Source organism: Ursus arctos, unplaced genomic scaffold (assembly GCF_023065955.2).
Source record: "Ursus arctos isolate Adak ecotype North America unplaced genomic scaffold, UrsArc2.0 scaffold_7, whole genome shotgun sequence".
NCBI classification, from domain to species: domain Eukaryota; kingdom Metazoa; phylum Chordata; class Mammalia; order Carnivora; family Ursidae; genus Ursus; species Ursus arctos.
In genome coordinates this window covers 70,757,548-70,771,146 of record NW_026623089.1, presented here as the reverse complement: position 1 = coordinate 70,771,146, position 13,599 = coordinate 70,757,548, and the positions used below count along the sequence as shown (strand labels likewise).

At 44.4% G+C, this 13,599-nt stretch overlaps 1 long non-coding RNA gene across 2 annotated transcripts in view; it reads right to left on the bottom strand.

The window, feature by feature from the left end:
- Positions 1–424: 424 nt before the first annotated feature.
- Positions 425–13,599, bottom strand: part of LOC113258998 (uncharacterized) — a 28,721-nt gene continuing 15,546 nt past the window's right edge. For both annotated transcript variants that reach the window (XR_003317427.4, XR_006410072.3), the window contains exon 3: positions 425–6,227. This is a non-coding gene — a long non-coding RNA (uncharacterized LOC113258998). The remainder of the gene's footprint in view (positions 6,228–13,599) is intronic.

Here is a 13,599-nt window from a genome sequence, read left to right as displayed (position 1 = left end):
AAGTGGAGAGAGAAACAAGCAGAGTGCCCAGGGTTCCTTCCAGTGTTTCCCCCACTGGGCAGGCGCAGCGAGGTGGGGGCCATGGGCGCATGCGCAGGGCTCTGCGCTCCTGCTCCCACCTGCCTGGGGGAGGGGCAGCCTGCGCCGGAGTAGGGGCCCCACAGGCTCCGGGGGGAACCCAGTTCTGCGAGTCAGAAGCAGCCCCCTGAGCAAGGTGGGCTCAACCAGAGGGTTGCCTAAAGGGGCTGAGCGGAGATGCCCAAACAAGATCCGCAAGGCATTGAAAGCAAAGAAGCAGGAAGAACGGAAGGTAGGAGCTAGTACCCAACCCTGGGAACCTTTGAGCCGAGACTCCTCGTGGATGCGTGTGTGTGTGTGTGTGTGTGTGTGTGTTAGAAAACATGACATAAACTTGCCCACTTAACAATCTTTGAGTATATAATAGAGTGTTGTTAATTACATGCACATTGTCGTACAATGCATCTCTGGAACTTTCTCATCCTACGTGACTAAAATTCTGTACTCCATCTCCCCCCACCCATCCCCCAGCCCCTCAACCAGCACTTTACTTTCTGCTTCTAGGACTTTGCTTACTTGAGAGACCTCAGATCAGTGGAATCATGCACTATGTGTCCTTTGGTGACTGGCTGATTTCACTCAGCATCATGTTCTCCAGGTTCATCTATGTCCCCGCCTTTGATGGGATCCTTCTTTTTTAAGGTTGAATAATGTTCCATCGTATGTATATACCACAGGTTGTTTATCCATCATCCCTCCTCCACAGGAGGTTGCTTCACCTCTTGGGGATTGTGAATAGTCCTGCAATCAACAGGCGTCAAGGCTGCTTTTATAAGGACTCGAGGCATCTGTCAGAGCTGAGCGAGCTGTCGGGGTTCCTGTTCCTGTCACTGTAGTGCAGAGCTTCTCACCTTCTTTACCATGATCCACAAAAAGAAACACCTTTTATATCACAACTCAGGACATCATACTGCCTTGGTCTGAAATGTTCGTATTCATAAACATAATCCATATGCTGAGATCATAACCCCCAGAGACGATTATTAGGAGGTGGGGCCTTTGGGAGGTGCTTAAATCATGCGGAGCCATCAGGAATGGGATTAGTGCCCTTATGAAAGAGGCTCCAGAGGGATCCCTTGCCCCTCCCACCGCATGAGGACACAGCAGAAAGCACCAGCTATGGACCAGGAAAGGGCCCGCCCCCAACCATGCCAGCACCCTGATCTGGGACTTCGTAGCCTCCAGAACTGTGAGAAAATTTCTGTAGGTCATGAGCCGCCCAATCTGTGGTATTTTGTTACAGCATCCAGATGGACTAAAATATGTACAGAATTTTCCAAAAGCCTCCTTACTTTCACCCTGTGCAAGCTGATCTTTTCTATTCTGTCCTATTTCCTTTGTTAAATGCTGGGCACGAAACACTAAGTTGCTTTCACACGCACCAGCAGAGCCTGGCCTGCCGTTTGGAAACCACTTTGGTATCATGTGTAATTGTGATGATTTCGAACGCTCCAGAAAGAATTCCATTCCCACCGAAAGCACCAGTGGCCAATGTCAGTTTTGCTAGAGACTTTGTAGGAGTGACGGAAGAGGGTTTTACATCACCCGTGATCTTACAAGTCCCCCTGTGCCGCCATCCGAGGGTGCTTCTCCCTCACTCCTCCCCTGTGCAGGGCAGGGTCCTGTCTGTCCTCCCTGCCCCCTCCCAGGAGCACATGCACTGTTTTCCATGTTTCATGCAGGGTAGCATTAGTGGTCAGTGTGCCAATTCACTTTCAAGTCCTAGAGTCCTCCCTTCAGAAAGGGAATATCAAAGTCTTCACCCAGTCAAACTGTACCTTTTGCAACGTACTGAAAAATTAGGATTTCCTCCATAGCATTACACATATCCATTTCCCCTAAAGTGGCCCAGAAATGGACCGGAGAGGGAGAAAGAGCAAGCCTGGTCCTCACCGTTCCTGAGGCGCACGTTGTGGTTTGTGTGTTTGCTATTTCGGACTCAGCCAGGGCAGAAAGGCCCTCAGAGAGGGTTAACAAAAAGCCCCCCAGTCCTATTACCACTTTGCCATTTAAAGTCACCGGAGACATCTCATCTGTGAGCTAACTGTATTTGTTGGATTTAAGGAGCGCCCTTGGTTATCACAGCAACACATACATCGGTCCTTTTCAAATGAAGATGCTGTAGTTCGGACCCAAATAAGAACGAGACAGTGGGAAGACAGTATTTCAACAAACATTCTCCGACTTACACCGATTATGCTGGAATGTTGTAAAACCAAAAGCTATTCTGTTCTTACTATAATCATATTGCAAAAATGTGTTCAAAATTATTGGCTTAGGCCAACATACAGAATCCCCTAAGTGGTTTAGCAGACTAATGAGGGAAATTTATGGGCTGAAATTATACAGAGGAAATGTCCAGTTCCTGGGTGGACCGCACGGCATCACACAGCTGGGTGAAAGTACCTTTGTGATGAACGAGATAAGCTATTCAAAGAGTTGCTTATTTGACATGGGTCATTCTGTCTTCTCTCTTCTCTCAAAGTATTCTTATATTCCATTAACCTCCTCTCGGATGATCACAGTGACAGAAAAAAAGGCTGGAGTTAAGAGCTGGATAAAACATTGAAGTAAGTATTTAACTGCTCTGAATTCCTTCAAAGCCTCAGAATTGTTCCTGTGACATTTTAGTATCCGGTCTAGTTAACATTATAAAAACTCATCACAGTAGGAGACACCATCTGGACCCCGCAATCCCAGTTCCCAGTAAAAAACAGAAAGAAACCACTCGCGTGCATCTGGCAGTAGGCATGAGAGTACGTGTCGTAAGCCTGTAACAGGGAAAGACGGAAACACCATAAGGAGACACTGTAGTCCAGGGGTCAGGATGAAGACCTGATGTGACAGATAATATAGGTTTGAATCCTTGTTCCACCACTTACTAGCTGTGTGACTTGAATAGGTTACTTAGCCTCTCTGTGTCTGTTTCCTCATGTATAAAATCAGGCTGGCATAATACTGCCTGTTTTGAGGATACGTGAATGAGAGTCTGGAAGGCACGTAGAACTGCGCCAGGCTGATGAGAAATATCATCTACGTGTCGTGTCAGTGGGGAATTGCACAGTCATCCAGTGGTGCAGCCTCCTGCTGAAAAAGATGTTGAGTGGGCGGGACAGGTCACAGAACAATAGATAAAATATGCTACTTAGGTACATTTAAAAAAACAAGACAATGCTCCATGTTTTGATGGACATACGGACACAAGCATGGCACAGAGGAGACTCCCCGCGTCACCACGTCGGATACCTCTGAGGGCGGGAGAGGAGAACTGGGACAGGAGCAGGACTTCACCTGTATCTGGCACGAAGTCAGCATGCCCTGGAGCAGAGGCTTTCGGGCTTGTGCCTGCAGAGCGCCAGTCACCTGGGAGGAGTGGCTCCGCTTCACCTGTTGTCCCCATTCCCCAAAGTGCTGCCCAGGACCTGCCCCCGTGCCTGGCCTCGAGCAGGTCCTTAATGATCACTTGTTGAATTATATTTAAGAACAGGATCGTTTTAGTAAAATGTTTAAGCAGTTTGAATGTCAAGACATTTATAGTCTTGTAATGAAGCAGAACCATCTGACAACCACCACGACTAGGTGAGAAAAGCTACGGGTTAGCTGCGTGCGAGGGTTAGTCACCGCGGGGTGGGGGAAGTGGAAGGGGTCTTAGCATCACGGGAATGAGTGCTGGGTACTGAAGTGCAAGGCAGCCCAGGTGCAGCGAAGTCAGTTCTGAACCCAAAGGCACAATCACTTCAAGGTCATATGACAAACTCGAGGCAGAGGTGACCTGGATCCCTTCTGAAGTCACACATTTGGGTATTCCCCTCCTGCCACAGCCTGCCATCCTTCTAGCTCACAAGCCGGACTCGCCCCTCTACCTTGTCCTCCTGTGTCCCCCCCCCCCGTGCCCCCCCCCACATCCCTTACTTCCTTTCTTTCCCCCGGTTCACTCCCTAATCAAGTTAAAGTCCTTCCATGTCCATCACTTCAGCCTTCCTCTTGCCAACTTCCTAGATCCCCTTCCCCTACTTTCTCTGAGCCCACTGGCAGAACCCCCAGCCCAGATAAACCCAACTGTCCATCTTTGGGGTGCCCTTTGTCCTGAGGCTCCTAAGCTCTGCGGAAGACACTCAGGAAGCTCGACCTGGTGTCGGAAATCTCATGCAGTGGTAACCTCGAGCTCACCACCAGGCAGACTATCCGAGAGGCCACAGAACAGAAGGTCTCGCAGACCATCTGAAGATGCTTGGATCCCGTGGGTTATCAGAACAATTGAAAGGACACGAGAAGAAGAAGGGGGAAAGCGCGAGGGTAGGTTAGCACACTTCGAATGGGATACAGAGGCAGGATCACAGCCCCCGACCCTGCCTTCGACAGTGTGTGGTTGTCTAGTTTTCCGTTGTTTTCCCGCCAGCCTTCTTTCTGACGATGTGGTTACGAGGAGCAGGGTTGGGGTTGGACAGGGGTCAGTAGAACAAAAGTGCCTGGGTCCAACACACTGCCCGTTCAGAGACTAAAGGGCAGCACACCCCACCATCAGAGCTCACCCGTGACCTGCCCAGCCACTAGGCCTTTCATCTGGATTTGGGGCACAGTAGGTGACACCAAATACAGCCAGTGTAGGAACGGCGTTGCCATCAAGGAGGTCATTCCATCCCTTTCTGTAACACTCTCCTTTCCTCCGTGCTTTTTATCTATGTTTAGCACATATGTGTTTCATTCATTCTGTTTAACATGACTCACAGATTATTTACTTGAAACATCTTATGATTTCCGCCTCTGCGTCACAAGCTAAGCACTTACTATGCCATTTGCTTTTCTTGTTTTCTGTGCAGCAGAATTGCATTTCCTTATGTAACGCTGCGCCCATCTGCGTGGCATGTTCTGCCCCAGCTCCCCCGGGCCAGTGCCTGCTTCCTCCACCAGTCCCCCCTCAGGCTCTGGACGGGGTCACATCCCCTTCCGAGAGGCTCGCAAACACCTGTCCTTCCTCCGAGGTAGCACAGCATCCTTGCTGGTGATGACGAGCTCCACGAGGGCAGGAGCCATGTCTGTCCTGACGCAGTGCTGGATCCAGGCACAGAATACTTGTCCAGTGACTAAAAGGAGCTAAATCTATGCGAAGTGGCCAGGAAACAGGGTCCCTTTCCGGTTGTCGACCACTGTGGGGTTGCCTTCCCAAGAGGCATATAAACGGGGAATATTACAAGTGAGTCCCTCTTCTTTTTGCCTGTCAGAGCTTCTGTCCATATCACTTTCTCATTTCCTGTGTGCGTGAATGATGCTAAATCCACCATAAATCACTTCATCTTTTTCTCTTATGACCTAGGACTTCTGTTGAATTCTCATACCTACCTTAGGGGCCGCGCCTCCTCTTCGAAGCCTCCCCCCCCCAAGGCTTGGCTGGGAACCCCTCCTGTGTGTTCCAGCCGCACCTGGTATATGCTTTCCCCGTAGTGCTGATCACGTTGTCGCGCGACGGTTCATTAGCTCATCTCTCCACTAGTCTTCGCCTCGCTAATTTTTCCACGCAGTGCCTGCTACATAGCAGGTGTTCCGGTCACCGTTCGTGGATGACAAAATGAGCAGAGGCAGAATCTGCGTGTGTCCATTAATTTGGAGTTCACGGGAAACAGATATTCATCACCAGTCTCTTTGTAAATGTCATTTGATAAATGGGTGTTAGAGCAGAGACGTTATTTTCATCATCCTCATTTGTGTGTGTGTTTTGAGACCAAGGAGCTCATCTGACTTTGCAGGGGACCCTGTACTCTGACAGCCTCACTGTCCCAGTTCGTTCTGTTTTTGGCTCTGTAAATGTGAAGGGACTAACATTTTAACACCACCCTGTCCCTTTGGACCACACAAGCCTCCCCCCTGCTTCCTCCGCTCATAGGCTGCAGGGCATTTTATTAGCCTGACTTTGACTGTCTGGTCCACATGTCATGACGTTTCAGGGCTGTTCTCGCTTCTCTGAGAGACTGCATGTTTTTCCTAATTCTTACCTGTCCTGCATCCATGTCCTTTGCACGTGGCTTTGCAGTTCCTCCCCCGGACGTGTATATGTTTCACCGCGCTGCAGACATCGGGCTTGGCCACCGGTTCTGAGCCTCAACCAGGGGAGGCCTCACGTGTTTCTGGTCCACCCTCCTGCTTTTCTGCCTCTGCCACAGCAAGAACAGGTGGTGACTGTCCCATCAGCGTGGGCCCCAGAACAAGACAACCGAGCAAGAGCCGCCCTGGCAACTCACAGTCTACAGTGGTGCCTCCAGCCAACTTGTGGAGGCATAAGCCAGAATGAACCCTGTTTCGGTGTATTACGCAGCAGAAGCTGACCGATACAGCCCTCTGCCTCTTCGTCCCTCTAGCTTGTAGAAGAAAGGAAACTAACATTCTCTGAGCACCTGCTAGTGCCGAGTACTTTCAACTGCAGTATTAGAGTCAATGAGGGGGTCATTATTTTTCACACTCTACAAGACAGGGAAACTGAGGCCCAGAGAAATTAAAGAGCTTATCCAAAGCTATAATTTTAGTAAGTGAGAGGATTCCAAGCCAGGTCCTCTGACTTAACGAGGAGCACGACTTCACTGCTAAATACTTTACAGAGATCAGATGAGGCCATTGGAGTTTCTGACTGCCATCTCCATGGGAGGTAATTATAGGTTTTGCACCCCCACGCTGGTTTAGCAGAGGAAAGAGATATTCGCCTCATTGTGTGTAAACCAGAAGGAAAAACTGTTTAATAGTGAGTAAGAGTGGGATGGGATCTGGCACTGATCTCATGGAGGAAACTCACCCTAATGCTTCTGCCACTATGGATAACGAACCCTATGCATAATTAGCTATCTGGAATTACCGTCTTATCTTTTAAGATCAAAATGCCATCCTGTCCTCTGACTCAGAATGGCTCTAAGATATTCTTGCTGAATTAATGTAATGTTACTTGGAAACCTAATACCATAGTCTCTGCTAGCATTTCAAATTAATTTCTCATAAAATAGTTCTGTAATTTGCCACAAGGCTTCTCTGTACACATTCTGGCTAAAAGGCTTTGAAGTCATTTTAATAGTGTACCTTGGGCAAATATAAAAACTATGTTGATTTTTAACCTAAACAAAAGACAAAAGTATAGAGGAAACTTGGTTTTTTTTCTTTTCTTTGATCTCCAATAACCAAGATTCCTCACAGAATGAGCAAGGAGGAACAAGTTGAAAAATCAGTGGAGACAAAGGTACAAACGAATCCTCTCCTATGTGCATAAACCCAGATCACTCCAAGAGTGTTAATTAATGGAATTTTGCAACTTGGGAAATGTGTAGTTGTGAGCAATGATTAAGAGAAATTCATCATGTTTTATATAATATAGTTAAAAGGAATATACATATATATTAGTTAAAAGGAATATTAAGAACAGACCTTCATATAAGCTTTCACATCAGCAAAAGTGGAAAGGCCTGGAATTTTTCGTTAAGAGGGATTATGTATTTAGAGTCGGACTGTGTGGATTGAAGACAATTTAGCACTAATGAGAAAGAGACCAAATTTTATTTAGTTTTTTTTTTTTTAACTTGCTCATTAGGACAATCTATTTCATTTTTTTTTAAGTGTTTTTTAAATTTGCTTTAAGGAAGGGGCACCTGGGTGGCTCAGTCAGTGAAGTGTCTGCCTGCGGCTCAAGTCATGATCCTGGGGTCCTGGGATTGAGTCCTGAGTCAGGCTCCCTGCTCAGTGGGGAGTCTGCTTCTCTCTCTGCCCCTCCCCCCCCACTCATGCTCGCTCTCTCTCTCAAACGAATAAATAAAATCTTAAAAAAAAAAAGCTACCATAGGCAGGACAAGTCGATGATAAGGAAGTGATAGCTGCCGCTGATTCTGCAACAGGTATGAGGTCTGCTAAGCAACAGTGGGAAGCTAGCTCGTTATTAATACTTTGTTTCCTACAATTATAAAGGTTTATTTTTAAGAAGACATGAGGTGACAATGCTGCCAATTATTCATTTTGGTGGGAATCCTAGTTGTGCAGACCACAAAAAAGCCAGGAAGCCGTGAAAGGGTAACTGTCCACGTGGCAGCAACAGTATATCCTGAGTTTGATCAAGTCTAGAGAAAATTCACAGCCTTTTCTGTGTGGATTGTGTTTGCTTGTTCTTTGTGTGTCTCCCTCGCAAGAGTGGAAGGTCCATAAAGACAAGACACAGTTCGTTTTGTTCTCATTTGTAACTTAAGTGGTGCTCGGCATACATAAACACATAATAAATATTTGTTGAAGGAAAGAAACAAAGGAGGGCGGGAGAGAGGGGTGCAGCGAGGGAGTGAGGAAGAAAGGCAAATGTTTCTGACAGGTGAGCTTTGCTTCCATGATGCAGTCATAGCCCATGGTTTTTGCATGTCTGATGGTCTTAATCATTTCCAGCACCCACTTCCACCAGCCCTCCTCCCCATACTTCTGTCTTTATCGTATTCATCAAACTCAGAGCAAACCCTAGCCATTGAATGTGCGAGGACTGAAGAGCTGACCAACAGATGGGTCTATGACATTCCATGCTCACAGGTTGGAAGAATAAATATTGTTAAAATGTGCATGCCACCCGAAACCATCTACACATGGAACACACTCCCTATCAAAATGCCAACATCCTTTTCACAGAACTAGAATGTACAATTCTAAAATGTGTGTGGAACCATAAAAAATCCTGAATAGCCAAAACCATCTTGAAAAAGAAAACCAAACCAGAGGCATCACAATTTCAGGCTTTGCATTATACCACAAAGCTGTGGCGAACAAATCAGTGTGGTACTGGCACAAAAACAGACACATAGATCGATGGAACGAATAGAAAACCCAAAAATGAACCCACAATTATATGGTCAATTAATCTCTGACAAAGCAGGAAAGAATATCCAGTGGGAAAAAGTCTCTTCAACAAATGGTGTTGGGTGGACAGCAACAAGCAGAAGAGTGAAACTGCACCACTTTCTTCCACCACACACAAAAATAAACTCAAAATGGATTAAAGACCTAAATGTGAGACAGGCAACCATCAACATTCTAGAAGAGAACATAGGCAGTAACCTCTTTGACATCGACCATAGCAACTTCTTACTACATGTGTCTCCTAAGGCAAGGGAAACAAAAGCAAAAATAAACTATTGGGACTACAAAATAGCTTCTGCACAGTGAAGGAACAATCAACAAAACTAAAAGGCAGCTAAAGGAATGGGAGACGCCATCTGCAAATGACACATCCGTTAAAGGGTTAGTATCTGAAATATATAAGGAACTTATCAAACCCAACACCCAAAAACCAAATAATCCAATTTAAAAATGGACAGAAGTCATGAACAGACATTTCTCCAAAGAAGACATACAGATGGCCAACAGACACATGAAACGATGTCCATTATCACTTATCATCAGGGAAACACAAATCAAAACCACAGTGAGAGGTCACCTTGCACTTGTCAGAATGGCTAAAATCAACAACACGAGAAACAACAGGTGTTGGTGAGGAGGTGGAGAAAAAATACTCATGCACTGTTGGTGGGAATGCAAACTGGTGCAGCCACTGTGGAAAACGGTATGGAAGTTCCCTCAAAAAGTTAAAAATAGAACTACCCTACAATCCATCAATCACACTACTGGGTATTTACCCAAATAATAGAAAAACACTAATTCGAGGGATACATGCACCCCTAAGTTTATAGCAGCATTATTTACAATGGCCAAGATAAGGAAGCAGCCCAAGTGTCCACCAATAAATGAATGGATAAAAAAGTGTGTATATACACATTGGAATATTACTCAGCCATAAAAAAGAATGAAGTCTTGCCATTTGCAACAGCCTGGTTGGAGCTAGAGAGTATAATGCTAAGAAAATAAGTCAGAGAAAGACAAGTACCATGTGATTTCAGTCGTGGAATTTAGGAAACAAATGAACAATGGAGAAAAAAAAGAAACAAAGCAAGAAACAGACTCTTAATTATAGAGAACAAACATATGGTTACCAGAGGGGAGGTGGGTGAGGGGATGGGTGAAATGGGTGATGGAGATTAAGGAGCGAGTGCTCTTGTCCTGATGAGCACCGGGTATTGTATGGAAGTGTTAAGTCACTGTATTGTACACCTGAAACTAATATTACAATGTATGTTAACTAGCTGCAATTAAAATAAAAACTTAAAAAGCCGAAAAAAAAAACCCAAACAAACCCCACAATTTCCTAGTGTTACTGGGATTTTAAGGAGTCTTACAGAGACAGTGGACACTTCTTGTTTGCTGTCAAAGCCATTAGTGACTCTAGCTTTGTAAATTCCAGATTGGCCAAAGGGTGCATCTCAGCAGGCATGAGCTCTGTGATGTAGCAGGGCACCCATACAGGGTAGGTAGACTCCTCCAGGACTGAGACTATGACCATGATATTTGATATGAGCGATATTGTGCATTGCTTTTAGCATTTCCATTAAGCTAAGAGGGAACAGAGGAAGTAACACAGTAATAGAGTTGGCTAAAGGAAAAAAGTCAGAAGACTCATCAGAAGGAGTTTGAATTCTGGCCCTAATCCAAACAACGAAAAATTTCGTTCCCAAATTCCCTTGTAGTTAAACTTCTCTCTGCGTCAAGATGTACTCGGACAATTGGAATCTGAGATATAAAGTTGAAAACTACCAAACCAAGGAAAGTCCCATCCTTTTGTTGGTGTGTGTTCATTTGAAAGCTATTGGTAGAATCAATTCCATTTTCTTGATCTTTGTGGTGTATTAAGGGTTAAGTTTGAATATGGCTAATTTTAGTTTTGACGCCTTCATATTCATGTTTAGAGGAGAACAGGAAATGAACATGTATAGACTTTGCCCATTTGTTTTTTCTTTTAATATGCAAAACAACTCACTGAAGTATGCCCTGCGAGTCTCATTTCATAGATTAGAAATCTGAGATCTAAAGATGGTAAGTACTTTCCTTGCTCAAGATCATATAACTAATCAAGGCACATCCGGGTTTTGAATTCAGATTTGTCTGATGAACCTGGGGAGACTATCTTAATTCTGTTTTTTCTCTTACAAAGTTTTCTGAATTTTAAATTTTATGATGTTAGATTCCACCAAGATTGCCTGAATAATGTGTGTGCTTTCACTTTACACCAGACTTCTAAAAACTGTTTCAAGATTTATTCATTAGAGAGAGAGAGAGAGCACAGGGGAGGGGCAGAGGGAGAAGCAGACGCCCTGCTGAGCAGGGAGCCCAGTGCAGGGCTTGATCCCCGGACCCTGAGATCATGACTTGAGCCGAAGGCAGACACTTAATCGACCGAGCCACCTAGGCATCCCTAAACTTCTGAAATTTTTTTATCTTTGGATTTCTCTGGTCTTATCTTTGATAACAAGAAATTTGGCATCCGTTGTAATAGTTTTTAAACATAGCATTCAATAGCAAGTTTCCCCGAGATCTATCCAATTGGACTTGACTAAAAATATACGTATACAAAGAAGGCATGTGTGCATATGGCAGTGCATGTGCTGATCCTGAAGTGGTAACATTAGTAGAAATTATTCTGTATTAGGAGAAGGACAGAATTTCATCTTCTTTTTTTTTTTTTTTTAAGTAGCCTCCTCCATGCCCAGTATGGAGCCCAATGCAAGAGGCTTGAACTTATGACCCCAAGATTAAGACCTGAGCTGAGATCAAGAGTCGGACATTTAACTGACTGGTCCACCCAGGCACCCCCAGAATTTCATCTTTTAAAATGAAAGGTGACATCACCAAGACGGTGACATAGGTCGTTCTTGACTTGGCTCCCCCTCACAAGAACAACCCATAACTATTCAAGAACAAGATACCTCAGAGAATCCTAGAACATGGAGGTGAGGCTGAGGCACTCCCCTGCACTTCAGAGACCAAGACAGACTGGCTACACATTGACCACACTGCCCCTCCCCCAGGCCAGCACAGCCCCACATCTGTTATTAGTTATGTAATATAAAAAAATGTGTAAATTGTAACAGCAATGACCTAAAATGTGAGGGGGAGGAGAAGTACAGGTATAAAGTTTAGGACTTCTACTGAAGTGAATTTGTTGTCCACTTAAACTATGGGGTTATAGTTCTAAGATATTTTCATGTAAGCCTTGTGGTACCCACAAGGGGAAAACCTGTAGCAATTATACAAAAAACATGATGAAGAAGTGAAAGCATACTGACACCAAAAGACAACAAAACACACACAAAAAGATAGCAGGATAAGAAACAAGGAACAGTGGATCTACAAAACAACCAGAAAATGACTAACAAAATGGAAAAAAAATAAGCCCTTACCTATTGGTAATGACTTTAAACATAAAATGATTAAATTCTCTAACCAAAGACATAGAATGGCTGAATGGGTTAAAAAAACAAGATCTAATGACGTGTTGCCCACCAGAGACTCACGTTAGCCTTAAAGACACATATAGACTGAGAGTAAAGAGATGTAAAAAGTCATTTCAAGGAAATGTAACAACAACAAAGCAGGTTATACTTTGCTATACTTATATCAGACAAAATAGACTTTAAACTAAACATGGTAAAAAGAGACAAAGAAGGTCATTACATAATGATTACGTTCTCAATCCATCAAGAAGATATAATAATTGTGAATATTTATGCACCCATCATCAGAGCATCTAAACATATAAAGCAAAAACTAACAGAGCTAAAAGGAGAAATAAACAGTAATAAAAGAATATTTGGGGACTTTAATACCCCACTGTCAGCAATGGATAGAATGTCCAGACAGAGATCCAGTAGGGAAACAGCAGGTTTGGAAAGCACGATAGGCCAAATGGGCCTAACAGACATACACGGGATAGTCTGTCCAAGAACAGCAGCGTATATATTCTTCTCAAGTGCTCATAAAATATGTTCTAAGATAGACCATATGTTGGGCCACAAAACAAGTCTCAGCAAATTCAAGAAGACTGAAATCACACCATGTATCTTCTCTGACTATAACAGCATCAAACTAGAATTAATAACAAGAGGAAAACTGGAAAAATCGCAAACACATGGAAGGTAAGCAGTACTCTTCTGAACAACCAGTGGATCAAAGGGGAAATTAAAAAGTTTCTTGAGACAAATGAAAATAAAAATACACATACCATAACTTGTGGGATGCAGTGGAAGCAGTTCTGAGGGAAGTTGATAGTAATAAACACCTACATTAAGAAGGAAGAAAGAGCCCAGGGGTACCTGGCTGGCTCAGTCAGAGGAGTGTGAGTGACTCTTGATCTCAAGGTCGTGAGTTCAAGCCCCACACGGGGTGTAGACATTACTTAAATAAATAAAACTTTAAAAAAAGAAGAAGGAGGAGAAGGAGGAGGAGGAGAAGAAAAAGGAGAAGAAGGAGGAGAAGGAGGGGAAGAGGAAGAGGAGGAGGAAGAGGAAGAAGAAGAGGAGGAAGAGGAGGAGGAGGAGGAAGAGAAAGAGAAAGAAGAAGAAGCCCAAGTAAACAACCTAACTCTATACATTAGGGGACTAGAAAAAGAATTTCCTTCTGACCCAAAGTTAG